Genomic DNA, 16,106 nt, shown 5'->3' with positions numbered 1-16,106 from the left:
TTTTGTTGGGCTAGGAAAGTATTTCTCCTTCATGTTTGAGGGATATTTTCACTGGATGTACTATTCTAGGATAAAAGATTTTTTCTTCATCACTATGAATATGTCATGCCACTCTCTCCTAGCCTGTGAAGTTTCCAATGAGAAACTTCTCTGCCAGGAATATTGGAGCTCCTTTGTATGTTATTTCTTTTCCCTTGCTGTTTTTAAGATCCTTTCTTTACCCTGGACCTTTAGGAGTTTGATTATTAAATGTTTGAGGTAGTCCTATTTTGATTAAGGTGTTCTATAGCCTTCTTGTACTTTATAATTGGTATCTTTCTCTAGATTTCAGAAGTTCTCTGTTATTATCCCTTTAAATAAACTTTCTACCCCTATCTTTCTTGCTGTCTTCTCTTTAAGGCCAATAACTCTTAAATTTGCCCTTTTGAGGCAATTTTCTGGATCTTGTAGGCATACTTTATTCTTTTTTATTCTTTTTTCTTTTGTCTCTTCTGACTATATATTTTAAATAACTTATCCTCAAGCTCACTAATTCTTTCCTCCGTTTGATTAATTCTGCTGTTAAAAGTCTGATAAACTCCTCAGTATGTTGATTTCATTTTCAGTTTTAGAATTTCTGCTTGATTCTTTTTAATTATTTTAATTAATTTGTTTAATTTATCCAATAGGATTCCAAATTCCTTCTCTGTGTCATCCTGAATTTTGTTGTGCTTCCTCAAAACAGCTATTTTGTTTTTTTCTATTTTATTTTTTTGAGACAGGGGCTCACTCAGTCCTCCAGGCTGAAGTGCAATGGTGTGATCATTGCTCAATGAAGCCTGTACCTCCCAGGCTCAAGCAATCCTCTTGCCTGATCCTCTGAAGTAACTGGGATCACAAACACATGATATCACCATACCCAGCTAATTAAAAAAAAAAATTTTGTAGAGATGCGTTCCCACCATGCTGCCCAGACTGGTTTCAAACTGCTGGGCTCAAGTAGTCCTCTCGCCTCAGCCTCACAAAGTGCTGGAATTACAGACATGAGCCACTGTACCCAAACAAACAGCTATTTTGGATCATCTGTCTGAGAGTTCACATACCTCAGTCTCTCTGGGACTGGGCACTGGTGTCTCATTTAGTTTGGTGAGGTCATGTTTTTCTGGGTGGTCTTGATGCTTGATGCTCATTGGTATCTGGGCATTGAAGATTTAGGTATTTATTGAAGTCTTTACAGTCTGTGCTTGTTTGTATCCATCCTTCTTGGAAAAGCTTTCCGAGAATTCAAAGGGACTTGAATGTTATGATCTAAGCCTTTGGTCACTGTAGCCATGCCTCCATTTAGAGGACATCCCAAAGCCAGTAACACTGCGGCTCTTGCAGACTCACAGATGTACCATGCTGGTGCTCTTGGGTAAGATCTGGAGGAATTCCTCAAATTACCAGGGAGAGACTCTTGTGCTCTTCTTATGTTACCTCAAACTAATGGAATCTCTCTCTCTCTCTCTTTACTTTCCCCTAGACAAACTGGGTCTCTCTCTGTCTCTCTGCTAAGCTGCCTAGAGCTGAAGGAGGGGTGACACAAGCACTCCTGTGGCCGCCACCACTGATAACTGTACTGGGTCAGACTTGAAGCCAACACAGCACTTGGTCTCATGCAAAGCCCCTAGTGATCACTGCGTGGCTACCGCCTATGTTTACTCAAGACCCAAGGACTCTACAATCAGCAGGTGGCAAATTCAGCTAGGTTTGCGTCCTTCCCTTCAGGGCAATGAGTTCCCTGGGGCCCTGGGCAAGTCCAGAGATGTTGTCTGGGAGCCAGGGCCTGGAGTCAGGAATCTTAGGAATCTACCTGGTACTGTATTCTACTGCAGCTGAGCTGGCACCCAAGCCACAAAACAAAGTCCTTACCACTCTTCTCTCCCCTTTTCTCAAGCAGAGGAGTGTCTCCCAGTGGCCACCACTACCCCAGGTTGGTGGTAAGTAATTCCTGGTTACCTCCTATGTTGACTCAAGGCCCAAGGGCTCTGAAGTCGCTTGTGGTAAATGCTGCCAGGCCTGGGTCTTTCCCTTCAGGGCAGTTGACTCCCCTCTGGCCCAAGGCTTGTCCAGAAATGCCATCCAGAAGTCAAGGCCTGGAATCAAACATTCCAGGTGCATGCTTGGTGCTCTACCCCACTGTGGCTGAGCTGGTAACCAAGGTGCAAGATATAGTCCCCTTTACTCATTCCTCTCCTTTTCTTAAACAGAAAAAAAAGTTTCTCCCTGTGGTCACTACAGCTGTAAATGTGCTGGGTCACACCTGAAGCCAGCGTAGCTGTGAGCCTCACCCAAGGCCTGCGGGAGTACTGCCTGGCTTCCACTATTGATTATTCAGGACCCAAGGGCTCTTTAGTCAGCAGGTGATAAATCCTGCCCATTCTGAGTCCTTCCTGTCAAGGCAATGGGTTCCCTTCTGGCAAAAGGTGTGTCTACAAATGTCAACGGGGATAGGGTCTGGAATGAGGGGCCTCAGGACTCTGCCTGGTCCCCTGTTCTACTGTGGTTCAGCCAGTATCCAAGTTGCAAGACACAGTGCTATTTACTCTCCCCTCTCCTCTCTTCAAGTGGAGTCTCTCCTGGAGCTGTGAGCTGCATTACCTTGGTCTAGGGGAGGGGTGGCTCAAGTACTCCCTTGGCCTCCCCAGTTGGTGTCTCACTAGATTGTGTACATCCCAAGTCCACTGCTCTGAACCAAGTACAACACCAGGACTTACTCAGGAATTGCATTCCTTATGGCCTGGGATACCTTTCAAGTTTATTTAGGACCCCATAGCACACAAAGTGGTGGGAATTGCAGGAACTCAGGTTCTGACCACTAGAATGGATGATTTGCCTCTGGCTAGGGCTAATCTAAATGCCCCCTTTCGTGGGTACTGGCTGATTTCTGCCCCCTTTTGCTTTCTGCTATAACAGGGTAGCACTGAGCTCCAGTGCAAAGTCCCACAATCAATGCGTTCTCCCTCTCCAGCGTGCACATATTCTCTCTCCAAGCCACATGGCTGCTGCCAGGCAATGTGGTAGGAGTGGCATTGACAATTCAAGACTGCCTTTTCAAGACACAACAAAAAAAGAAAATTTCAGGCCAATATCCCTGATGAATATTGATGTGAAAATTTTCAATAAAACACTGGCAAACCAAATCCAGCAGCACATCAAAAAGCTTATCCACCACGATCAAGTCAGCTTCATACCTGGGATGCAAGGCTGGTTCAACATATGCAAATCAATCAAGGTAATCCATCACATAAACAGAACCAATGACAAAAACCACATGATTATCTCAATAGATGCAGAAAAGACCTTTGACAAAATTCAACACCCCTTCACGCTAAAAACTCAAAATAAACTAGGTATCGATGGAAGGTATCTCAAAATAATAAGAACTATTTATGACAAACCTATAGCCAATATCATACTGAATGGGCAAAAACTGGAAGCATTCCCTTCAAAAACTGGCACAAGATAAGGATGCCCTCTCTCACCACTCTTATTCAGCATAGTATTAGAAGTTCTGGCCAGGACAATGAGGGAAGAGAAAGAAATAAAGGGTATTCAAATAGGAAAAGAGGAAGTCAAATTGTCTCTGTTTGCAGATGACATGAATGTATATTTAGAAAACCCCATCGCTGCAGCCCGAAATCTCTTTAAGCTGATAAGCAACTTGAACAAAGTCTCAGGATACAAAATCAATATGCAAAAATCACAAGCATTCCTATACACCAATAACAGACAAATAAAGCCAAATCATGAGTGAACTTCCATTCACAATTGCTACAAAGAGAATAAAATACCTAGGAATACAATTTACAGGAGATGTGAAGGACCTCTTCAAGGAAAACTACAAACCACTGCTCAAGGAAATAAGGGAGGACACAAACAAATGGAAAAACATTCCATGCTCATGGATAGGAAGAATCAATATCATGAAAATGACCATACTGCATAAAGTACTTTATAGATTTAATGCTATCCCCATCAAGCTACCACTGACTTTCTTCAAAGAACTAGAAAAAAAACTATTTTAAATTTCATATGGAACCAAAAAAGAGCCCATATAGCCAAGACAATCCTAAGCAAAAACAACAAAGCTGAAGGCATCACGTTATCTGACTTCAAACTGTACTACAAGGCTACAATAACCAAAACAGCATGGTACTGTTACCAAAACAGATACATAGACCAATGGAAGAGAACAGAGGCCTCAGAAATAACACCATACATCTATCAACCATCTGATCTTTGACAAACCTGACAAAAACAAGAATGGGGAAAGGATTCCCTATTTAATAAATGGTGTAGGAAAAACTGACTAGCCATATGCAGAAAACTGAAACTGGACCCCTTCCTTACACCTTATACAAAAATTGACTCAAGGTGGATTAAAGACTTAAACATAAAACCTAAAACCATAAAAACCCAAGAAGAAAACCCAGACAATACAATTCAGGACATAGGCATGGGCAAAGACTTCATGACTAAAACACCAAAAGCAATGGCAACAGAAGCCAAAACTGACAAACAGGATCAAATTAAAGTAAAGAGTTTCTGCACAGCAAAAGAAACTATCATCAGAGTGAATAGGTAACCTATAGAATGGGAGAAAAATTTTGCAATCTATCCATCTGACAAAGGGCTAATATCCAGAATCTACAAAGAACTTAAACAAATTTACAAGAAAAAAACAACCCCATCAAAAAATGGGTGAAGGATATGAACAGACACTTCTTACAAGAAGACATTTATGCATTTGACAAACATATGGAAAAAAGAAACTTATCATCACTGATCATTAGAGAAATGCAAATCAAAACCATAACGAGGTACCATCTCACGCCAGTTTAGAATGACGATCATTAAGAAGTCAAGAAACAACGGATGATGGAGAGGATGTGGAGAAATAGAAATGCTTTTACACTTAGTGGGAGTGTAAATTAGTTCAATCATTGTGGAAAACAGTGGTGGTAATTCCTCAAGGATCTAGAACCAGAAATACCACTTGACCCAGCAATCCCATTACTGAGTATATAACAAAAGGATTAGAAATCATTCTACTATAAAGACACATGCACACGTATGTTTATTGCAGCACTGTTCCCAATAGCAAAGACTTGGAACCAACCAGAATGCCCATCAATGATAGACTGGATAAAGAAAATGTGACATATATACAACATGGAATAAAACAGGATGAGTTCACATCCATTGCAGGGACATGAATGAAGCTGGAAATCATCATTCTCAGCAAACTAACACAAGAACAGAAAACCCAGCAGTGCATGTTCTCACTCATAAGTGGGAATTGAACAATGAGAACACATGGACACAGGCAGGGGACATCACATACTGGGGCCTGTCGGGGGTTGGGGTGCTAAGGGAGGGATAGCGTTAGGAGAAATACCCAATGAAGATGGTCAGTTGATGGGTGCAGCAAACCACCATGGCATATGTATACTTATGTAACAAGCCTGCACGTTCTGCACATGTACCCCAGAACTTAAAGTAAAATAATAATAATTTTAAAAATGCTGCCTTTTCTACCCTTTTCAGTGCCTCTTCCTTAGTAGGATGTGAAAACCAGGTACTATAATTGCTCACCTGATTTTCGGTTCTTATGAAGGTGGATTTCTGTGTGGATAGTTGTTCAATTTGGAGCTCCTGCAGGGGGAACAGCGGAGGTTTCTATTTGGCCATCTTGCTCCACCTCCCACTGGAAAGTATTTTTACGCCAAGCAATTAGAAAATATTTAGATGAATAATTTTTAAATAGAGGAAAATCTCTACTCTCAAATCCAAAGTCTTCTGAGTCCATTCTGTTTTTTGTCATGCTAAAAATATGAGGCTTACATATTTTTTACACATGCCAAATTCTGCTCAGTTAAATACAGCAGATTGTTTAGATTGGTATCTTAAACACAAACTAGATAATCTGGTTCCGTTGCTTCCATGGCATCTGAATTGGTGTCATCCTCTTTTCCAGAACAAATATCTAAGGATGTTTCCAAGGCATCACAATATTACATTGGCCTAGTTAGAACAGAAGTGTCATCTCTAAATCTCACATGTGTGTGTGTATGCAAGCACGCTTACTGGTAGAGAACCAGGAAGTCCTTGGTCTGTAAATATTCCAAGTAAGAAAACGACTGCTAGCAATATTATAATGCCTAAACTAAGCATGATATTTTTAAATATAATTCACACATCCAAGTGTGTCTTGCTGCTTTTACGGTATACATTTGGGAAGTTGTGCATTTATTCTAATAAGATTGGCATTGTTCAAAACATGTTTTGGAGTTTCTTTTCAACAATGATCTTCATTGTCTGTGACACATATTTTTGATTGCCCCTATGGTAAAGTACCTTTATCTTTTGTATGTAAACTTGATTTCCAAATAACCAAAAGTAAGTCAGAAGTAAATTTTAAGAACAAGAAAGCCAATTAAATTGAGAAATTCCATAAACAGGTAAGGTGGGCTTTGCAGAAGCTTTATTTGGATATATTATTTTGAATATATTTACCTTTTGTGTGTTATTAATTTTGCTATACCTCATACAGTCAAGTCTTTTTTGAGACAGTTTTGTTGTCTTTACCTTCAGAAGTTATATTAGGTTGGTACAAATGTAATTGTGTTTTTTGTCATTAAAGGTAATGTTATTAATAATATCCTGAATTTTACTCTTGACATAAAGCATAGGTTTTATATTATCTGTGTATATGAGAATGGATGAATGTATTTTCATAACAGAATGAAAGCAAAAATTCTATAGAATTCAACCTTTTATATTTAGCAAAAACAAATATTCCATATATTGTTTAGTTCAGCATTGAATAATTAAGCAAAATACTTGCAACTAACTTGCACATAAACTTCTTAGAAGATATCACATCAAAATATAAGATTTCTTTAGGCTAGGTCTTCAATATTTTATGCAAAGTTCTGCTCTGAAAGATGCTTTGGCAAGAATTTTAATAATCTATAAATACTTTTCTTTAATCTTTATAATAATCTTTATATAATCATGTTATTTTTGTTAAATGTTTTTCTCCCTTTCAAAATATTGTTTTATAACATCTCATGCTATTCAATTATCATTAATACTTATAAATTTTTTCTGTGATTACCTGTATGAGAAATCTTTGATACCAAACACAGTAAAATAATGTTTTCCCTTAAGTTTTAGAAACTGAAGCTGTTATAAAACTGTTCTATTAGGATTTAAATTATATCATGTCAGCCAAACTTATTTATGCAAATGTTTTCTCCCTACCACTGTGCTCATTGAGAAAGACTGCTGGCCCAGGTGTTTCATAACTTTAAAAATAATTGTTCAATATGATATTAAGTTGTAGAATGTGGCCACAAATTTCTCAAGTCTAGAGAAGCCCATTCCAGAAGTCTAGGAGGTCTGTTCCACTGTGTCTCAACTTTATTATGCTCATGTTTGACGCTTATGTCTTTCCTAACTATGTAACTTATGTTATATAATGTAGAACATATGTTTTGAAAGTCAAACCATACCAAAGTCAAACCTGGTGGGAGTACTACAACTGTCAAAAGGTGGAAATATTCAGTAAGCAGTCAAAGTCTGGCATGGAAATAGACACGGATGCAATAAGGTAGTGAACTTAAGGGCTAAGTTTCCTTGCTTTCATACTTGTACTTAGTGTAGCTAGTTTCCCAAAACACATAAAAGGAAGTCATATCTCTGCGAAGTAGTCTTTAGAGGAGGGTTTTTCTACTTCAGCATTATTATTTGAGACTGGACAATTCTTTGCTGTGTGTGTGGATGGGGGTGAGAGGGCTGCTGTGCTGCTCATTATGAGATGTTTAGCGGCATTGCATCCCTGGTCTTTGCCCACTAGATGCTATTGACATCCTTCCTCCCCATTGTGACCACCGAAAGTGTTTCCAGACATACCTAAATGTCCACTGGGGGAACAAAACCCTCGTTCCTCACCATTTTCCCTCCTCTGTAGTTGAGAATCACTTCTCTAGAGTACCAATTCAAGATTTAGCGTAAGTTTCTGACAGTGGTATGATAGACGGCCATTTTCGTCATGGTTATTTATTATTTGATGTTAGTTTAGTGGTTTACTACAATTAGCCTAGGGTCAAGGAAATACATCTAGTTCATTTAATGTGATTCTTAATCAACTATATTCCTAAGTTCTTATGTTTCTTTTAATCTATGAACCTATGTTCCTACTGTTGCCTGAAACAGTCACAAGAGGAAAAATGTACCGACTATAGACAATAAAAATTTTAATGTGGCCAAATATAGCATATATTTAACATTGTAAAGCATATCTCAAATATTTGCAACATTTCATGGCAACAAAAGCGGCTACAGAATAAGTGGGTCAGAATTACCATCAGGGAAGTAGTACCCAAAATACCTTCGGATTATTATAGGCCAGGCCAAAGCAAAAAAAAGCTCAATTAGATTTGTGAGGCATTCCTTCCAGGCTGCTAAAGTATCTCCAGTCAAACAGCATTTACAAGAAACCCAGGTCTGAGATAACCAAGTGAGTGCCCTAATAAGACTTCAAATGTTCTGAGAACAAGCTTCACAGTATTTATGCTCTCAGAAGTTTCAGATCTGTTCTTGCTCGGGCCTAGGATTTTAGTCAGCTAGCAGCAAAAGAAGACGAACTTGAAATTTCACTTCGAGAAGTATTAGGCTTTATGGAATATAAAAGTAATTCAGGAGCATAGAAAACCATGAATAATAAACAAACTCTGATAGAAAATAAATAAAAGAACTCAAGGAATTGCCTTCCAATATCCTTGGCAACCAGATAAGCAATCAATGAGTTATAAAACTCCCATATACACATTTGGTGCTCACAGATACCTGAATAATAAAGAAGACAATTATGCAGCGTGACAAAATACAGATAAACACACTTCAGCTTTGCAAGTACAAAACCAGTTATTCTACTCCTGAGGTTTAATGAGTAGAACTTTACACATGTACTAGAAGCCACAGTGAACTGGGTGAAAGTTTGTTGGGCCTGGGGAGTGGGAAACTGGCTTAATAACACCAGCGTCATCTCAGTGTGTGACCCCTGGCAAACCATGCTCCTGAGAAAACAGCAGAGGGAAAAGGTTGCTTTACCAACGGTTAGAAATACAGGCATATAGAGCGTGTGCATGCAAGCTATGTGACGTATGTTGGCTTTTACATACCAAAGCTGCTTCCAAAGTCGGTGGGAGAGGCTGGTCCCATCAGCTGGATGAGCATAGCAAAAATTAAGATGGTTTGATATCCACATCTCCAGTTGCTTAAGTTGTTTACTCTGTTCCATCTGAATCACATTGCATCTTATTTTCGACTGAAACATGGAAACCTTTCTGACCTAATGCTTCTTTTCCAAATGATATTTATTTTTGTGTGGCATTGATCTTTTTGTACTAATTATTCTTGGGTGCAGCATATTTTGTAACCACCTAAGCACACACTGATCCAAAGCTGAACATTATAAATAGTTATAATCACACACATCAAAAAGTTCAAAGTGAGAGTGGGCTAAAAAATAAGTAGGAGTTAGAAAGAGAGAGTAGGAGATTGGGTAAAATGATAAAATAATGAGGAAAAGAAAGAATTTCTATGTATCAGGTAGGAGAGAGAAGCTATTTCCTAGGGCTGTGGGGGAAGTGAATTTCCCACATTGAAGATGGAGTAGATTGAAAAACCGATACAGATCGCTCTTCACTCCTTCACTGAGATTCTGAAACTGTAGGCATTGAATGCTGTGTTAAAGATACATGTGCATCTTATTCCTCATAAGTAAATTACATTGTTTTACTACTACAGTGTGTGCCCAAAAGGCAAGCAATAATTTTTAGTGGCTGAGAAGAAATTTGTTTCACAAACAAGGGACACTTTGAAAAAACAAATGTAATCAAAAAGACAGTGTTGCTCTGGGCTTTACTTAGAATGAAATTCCAGAACACGCTCAAAACTGCAGAACCAGCACTCAAATTTGGTACCCCTTCTGCTCATCCTTACTAAAGTCACCCTTCACACACAAATCTTTCTACCCTCCTTCTCCAGGCATTTTAAATAGCTGCAGGATTAGAAATTGCAAAACAGATGCCTCTGGCCAAAAGCACCAAGTTTTGCTGATAAATTTTCCTGAAATCACACAAATGGAAAAAATGGAAGACAGAAGTGTACATTTTATATTCAGCAGCTAAAGTCTGAAATCTCAGGCTACAAGTAAATTATTTTGTGACTAAATCCTAATCTCGTCAATTTAAAGGACCAAAAACCTGGCTCAATAATCCACCACAATCTTACCTTGAAAATTTAATTATCTTATTTGAATGTCTTCTTCCAGTACTAATTCGATTTCTTTTCCTGAAAATTCTGCCACATGGTGCTACTTTCAGACATTTAATATATTTCATTTATAATTACTCTCACGTGTAAATGGTATCTTTAAATAATATGTTCAGGAGTTAATACGTTTTCACAACTCTCCTTATGAAGCGAAGCTATTCATTTTTAGACAGTTTGAATATTTTGGTGTTAATTTGATAAATAACAGCTATTGGACAACCGAACAGAATAACCACTCACAGGCAATCTTCTCTTTGTACTTGATTTTAAAATATTAATATTCCATTCATGGTGTCTTCTCATATTAAATTTCTCGGGGTCACTGGACCTCAGATACTAAAAGGACAAAGAAAAGAGACAGATGAGAACAGCTACGAAGCGATAGTGAAAACATATGGTGTCCATCTTGCAAGCATAAGGCTCCCCCGGTATTGCTGCCACTCTCCCTGTGTTCGGGAAAGCTGGAAGAAGCCAGTAGGCAATCTGGTGTCTCGTCAGAAACAGGTGTTGCTGACCTAACCCTTTCCTTCTACCACAGATTCTCTCGGTAAATCCTACACTTGTTACCATAGCATTGCTTTCAAACACGCTTATCAGATGAAAACCAAGTGTTCCAAAATAACAGTTTATATGGAGTCAAAATGCTGGAAATTGCTGTGATTGTTTTTTTTTTTCTTTTTTTCTTTTTTTTTTTTTTTCAGTTTTTACAATCGGGTAATTTTAAAATTACAATAAAATGCACACATTTTAAGTGTTCCCTGCGTGAGTGTTGATGGTTGTATACACCGATGTAGCACCACCCAAAAACAAGATATAAAACGTTTTGGTCACTCCAGAAGTTTTCTTCCTTCTATCCAGTCAAAGCACACTGTACTGATTTCCTTTGCCATAGACAATTTTGTCTGTCTTTGAACATAACATACTGTGTATATTCTTTACATCTGGGTTTTTTTGCCAATATATATTTTTAAGACTCATTCTTATTGTTGCATGTATCACTAGCTCATTCCTTTTCATTACCGAGTAATATTTAATTGTATAAATATACCACAATTTGTTTACTCATTTTCCAGGAAATGGATATTTAGGTGTTTCCAGATGTTCTTGGAACAGTCTTACATAAGACTTTGTGTAGACATATGTTATCATATCACCTGGATAAATACCTAGGAGTGGAATTCCTGAGACATAATATGTTCAACGTTTAAGAACATGGCAAATCGGCCAAGTGCGGTGGCTCAAGCCTGTAATCCCAGCACTTTGGGAGGCCGAGACGGGCGGATCACGAGGTCAGCAGATCGAGACCATCCTGGCTAACACGGTGAAACCCCGTCTCTACTAAAAAATACAAAAAAACTAGCCGGGCGAGGTGGCGGGCGTCCGTAGTCCCAGCTACTCAGGAGGCTGAGGCAGGAGAATGGCGTGAACCCGGGAGGCGGAGCTTGCAGTGAGCTGAGATCCGGCCACTGCACTCCAGCCCGGGCGACAGAGTGAGACTCCACCTAAAAAAAAAAAAAAAAAAAAAAAAAAAAAAGAACATGGCAAACCATTCCCCACAGTCGTTGTAACATTTTACTCTACTGACTTGTTAGTGTTTACCTTTCTCTATATCCTCGTCAATATTTGGTGCTATCAGTCTTAGTCATTCTGGTGAGTGTGAAATGCTATCTCATTTTGATTCTAAATTGCATCTCTCTGATGACTTACGATGTTGAATATCTTTTCAGGTGTTCATTAGCCTCATCCTATATAGGATGTCTTATTCCCAAATTTTCTTTTGCTAAGTATCTGTTCCAGACTTTGGCCCATTTTTTACTGAGCTGCTTATCTTTTTATTGTTGACTCGTACAAGTTATTTATATATTCTGGATATGAGTTATTCATGAAAAATAAGTGATGAGAATTTTCACAGTCTGTCAATTGCCTGTTCACTTTCTCTTAATGAGCAGAAATATTACATTTTGATGAAAATAAAATATTCTTTGACAGGTGAAACGTTTTTAATTCTAATACATTTTTGCATATCCCAGGATTACAAAGATATTATTTGTTTTCTTCAAAAAGCTTTTTGATTATAATGTTTATATTTAAGTTTATAATCTATCTCTATGTAATTTTTGTGTTCTGGGTGAGGTAGGATCAGAGATCATTTTTTGTTTTCTAATGGATATTCAATCTTTCTTGCATCATTTTTTGTTTGTTTGTTTGTTTGCTTGTTTGTTTTGTTTTTCTGAGACGGAATCTCACTCTGTCGCCCAGGCTGGAGTGCAGTGGCGAGATCACTTCTCACTGCAAAATCCCTGCCTCTCAGGTTCAAGTGATTCTCCAGCCTCAGCCTCCAAAGTAGCTGGGACTACAGGCCTATGCCACTGCATCCGGCTAACTTTTGTATTTTTAGTAGAGATGAGGTTTCACCATGTTAGCCAGGCTGGCCTTGAACTCCTGACCTCAGGTGATCTGCCCGCCTCAGCCTCCCAAAGTGCTGGAATTACAGGCGTGAGCCACCGTGCCCGGCCACATCATCTGTTTTAAAAAAAATTTTCTTTAGTAATCTAATTTGCCACTCTGGTCAGATATCAATGTATGTTTGTATGTATGTATCATATACCTATGTATATATCACATATATCTGTATATGCCAATTTCTGGATTTTGTATTCGACTCCATCAACCTATTATTATGCCAACATCACATTCACTTGATTACTGTAACATTGTATTAGGTCCTGAAATCAAATAGTGTAAATCCATCAACTTTGTTCTTCTTTATCAATATTCTTTTGGTTAGTCTAGGTTATTTGCATTTTCTAACTCACTTCAAAAGAACCTATTTCTAGGTATTTAGAGTTTTTGATGCTATTGTAGACAATGTTTGAAATAGCATTTTATAGTAGTTTATTGTTAGTAATTAGAAATACAATTGATACTTGAATATTAGCCCTGCGTCCAGAGACTTTGCTAAATTCACTTATTAGTTCTAGTAGTTATTTGTTTGTGTGTGGATTACCTGGAGTTTTCTTTTTCTTTTTCTTTTCTTTTCTTTTCTTTTTTTTTGAGACGGAGTCTCACTCTGTCGCCCAGGTTGGGGTGCAGTGGCGTGATCCCGGCTCACTGCAATCTCCTCCTCCCGGGTTCACGCTATTCTCCTGCCTCAGCCTCCTGAGTAGCTGGGACTACAGGCGCCACGCCCGGCTAATTTTTGTATTTTGTTTAGTAGAGACGGGGTTTCACTGTGTTAGCCCAGATGGTCTCGATCTCCTGACCTCGTGATCCGCCCGCCTCAGCTTCCCAAAGTGCTGGGATTACAGGTGTGAGCCACCGCGCCAGCCCACATGGAGTTTTTACACACAAGTATGTCATCTGTGAATAATGATGGTTTCACTTCTTTTTAATTTTAGTGTTTCATTTCTTTCTCTGGCCTCATTGCACTAACTAGAAGTCACAGTACAATGTTGAATACAAGCAATGACAGCTATTCAAATATTTATCCTTATCCATATATTTCCCTTTCTAGTGCTTTATTCCCTTTCCTGCAGATCCTGGCTTCCACATGGTATAGCTCCTTCTTAGTCCAAAGAACTTCTTTTACTATTTGCTGTAGTGTAAATCTGCCACAGACAAATTAAATCATTTTTATTTTAGAAACAATTTTGTCTTCATATTTGTAGGATGTCTTTATAGGATATAGAATTGTAGACTGACAATATTTTCTTTTAGCACTTTAAAGATATTGTTCTATTACTTTCTAGCCTTCACCGTTTCTGATACTAAGACAGCCATTATTCTTATCATTGTTCACTTACATGTAGTTATCACTTTTGTCTATTTATAAGACACTATTTTTTATTTTGGGTTTACAGTAATTTGACTATGATGTATGTAGGTGAAGATATTTTTTATATACGCCACTTGCGGTTCATTGCCCTTCTTTGGTGTCTTTCACTTATTTTGAAAATTTTCATCTATTATCTCTTCAAATATTTCTTCTACCTCATTCTTTCTCTCCTCTCATGGGACTCCAACAATGCATATGGTAGATCATTTGATTTGGGCCCATAGGTCTTGGATACACTCTTCCATTATTTTCATTGTTTTAAAACATCTCTCTCTGTGTTTCCTTTTGGATAATTTCTACCGATCAGTCTTTAAGTTTACCAGTTTATTTCTCGCTCAGTTCAGTTGTCAATAAGCCCGTTGAATGAATTCTTCATTTCCTATGTTACGTATTTCATTTCTAGCATTTCCATCTAACTTTTAAAACATGTCCATTTCATTGATAAAATTGCCAATCTACTTACATATATTATCTACCCTTTCCACATGCTGATCCCAATTATTTTAAAATTCCTGTCTGATAATTCCAACACCTGGAACATCTCTGCATGTGTTTCTATTGACAGTGTGCTCTCTTTAACATGGATTATATTTTCTTTTTTCATCACTTGTCATAACTTTTTATTTTATAGTGCATAAAGGAATAGTAATGACCAAAGTAAAACCATATTTTCTCATAGAAAAGTTATGCCCTTTCTTCTGTCTGGTTGTAAGTTTATTGAACTGAATCAATCTAACCTATAGTAAAGCTGCGTTTGGACATTTTCACAGGTTTAGTTAGATTTAGTTTATTACTGGCTTTACATTATGTGACAATAAGATCAGGAATTTCTCTTCAGTGGTGCTTTGGAATTCTAGCACCAGTGATACTCTGGAGATTTCTTTGTTCTTTTCATCCAGCCTCCAGATTTCTGAACCATGGGGCATCTCTTTATTTTTTATTTATAGCCTTGCTACTGGATTTTTGGTCACTGGAGAGTTTTCTTTGCCTTCACGCCAGATTTTCTGAATTTTAACCTTGGATCTATTAATGACTGATTGTCTAACTTGAGTGAACTCATGAACTTTTTCATCTCATTACTAAAGTAGAATAAGAATCACTACTTCCATGTGTATTAAGGAGTGACCTGATATTCAACAGCCAATATGCATATAGGAGAAGCATGTGTGTTCTAGTTGAACTGAATGTGAAAGTCAAATTTAATAAAATACTCTTTTTAGCTCAATCTCTCTCTATCATTAATATTTTGAATTCAGGACTGTTGAACCAAATGCCAAGTCAGCAACTAATTATATTTTTCTTCTATAGGTCTAACATTTTAAAAATAAGACAGTGTTAAATCAGCTTGAGTTATTAGAAAGGATAGTGGGAACACGTGATCAAATTAAAAATTATATAGATTCCTGAAATAATTTTATTATTTGCAATTTTCTAGTCACCTCCAGAACTTCATAACCTGTGATATTTTAATGCAGAAACATACTGAAAGACAGACAGCATGTAAATTCACAACCTCTGTGTTATAGGCTGCACAAAAGGTAGATGAGAAAAGAAAGAAAAAGAAGAGAGAATACCATGAAGTTAATATTCTGCATTACTTTATCAGCCATCTGCAATGGATTAACATTCATTAATCCAGTATCGTAGCTAAGCAGAGTAGCACAGAGAGTTTCTGTACTCTCTCTGTAACAGTGTTTTAAAAAAAGAAGTTTGCATTGTTGAAATTAACCCATATCCACTGCCAAAAGTACATGATCCAGTGGCTAACATGTAATGATGCTATTTCTAAAAAATGTGTTGCAATTAAATGTCACAGTCTTGCATATATTTCAGACAACTCAGCGCTGAAGTCAAGTCAGGTCACTGATAGAAAGTTATTGGTCAATGATCCCATTAAGCATGTGAA

The sequence above is a fragment of the Piliocolobus tephrosceles genome, chromosome 19 (assembly GCF_002776525.5).
Source record: "Piliocolobus tephrosceles isolate RC106 chromosome 19, ASM277652v3, whole genome shotgun sequence".
Taxonomy (NCBI): Eukaryota; Metazoa; Chordata; class Mammalia; order Primates; family Cercopithecidae; genus Piliocolobus; species Piliocolobus tephrosceles.
This window is presented reverse-complemented; position numbering follows the sequence as displayed.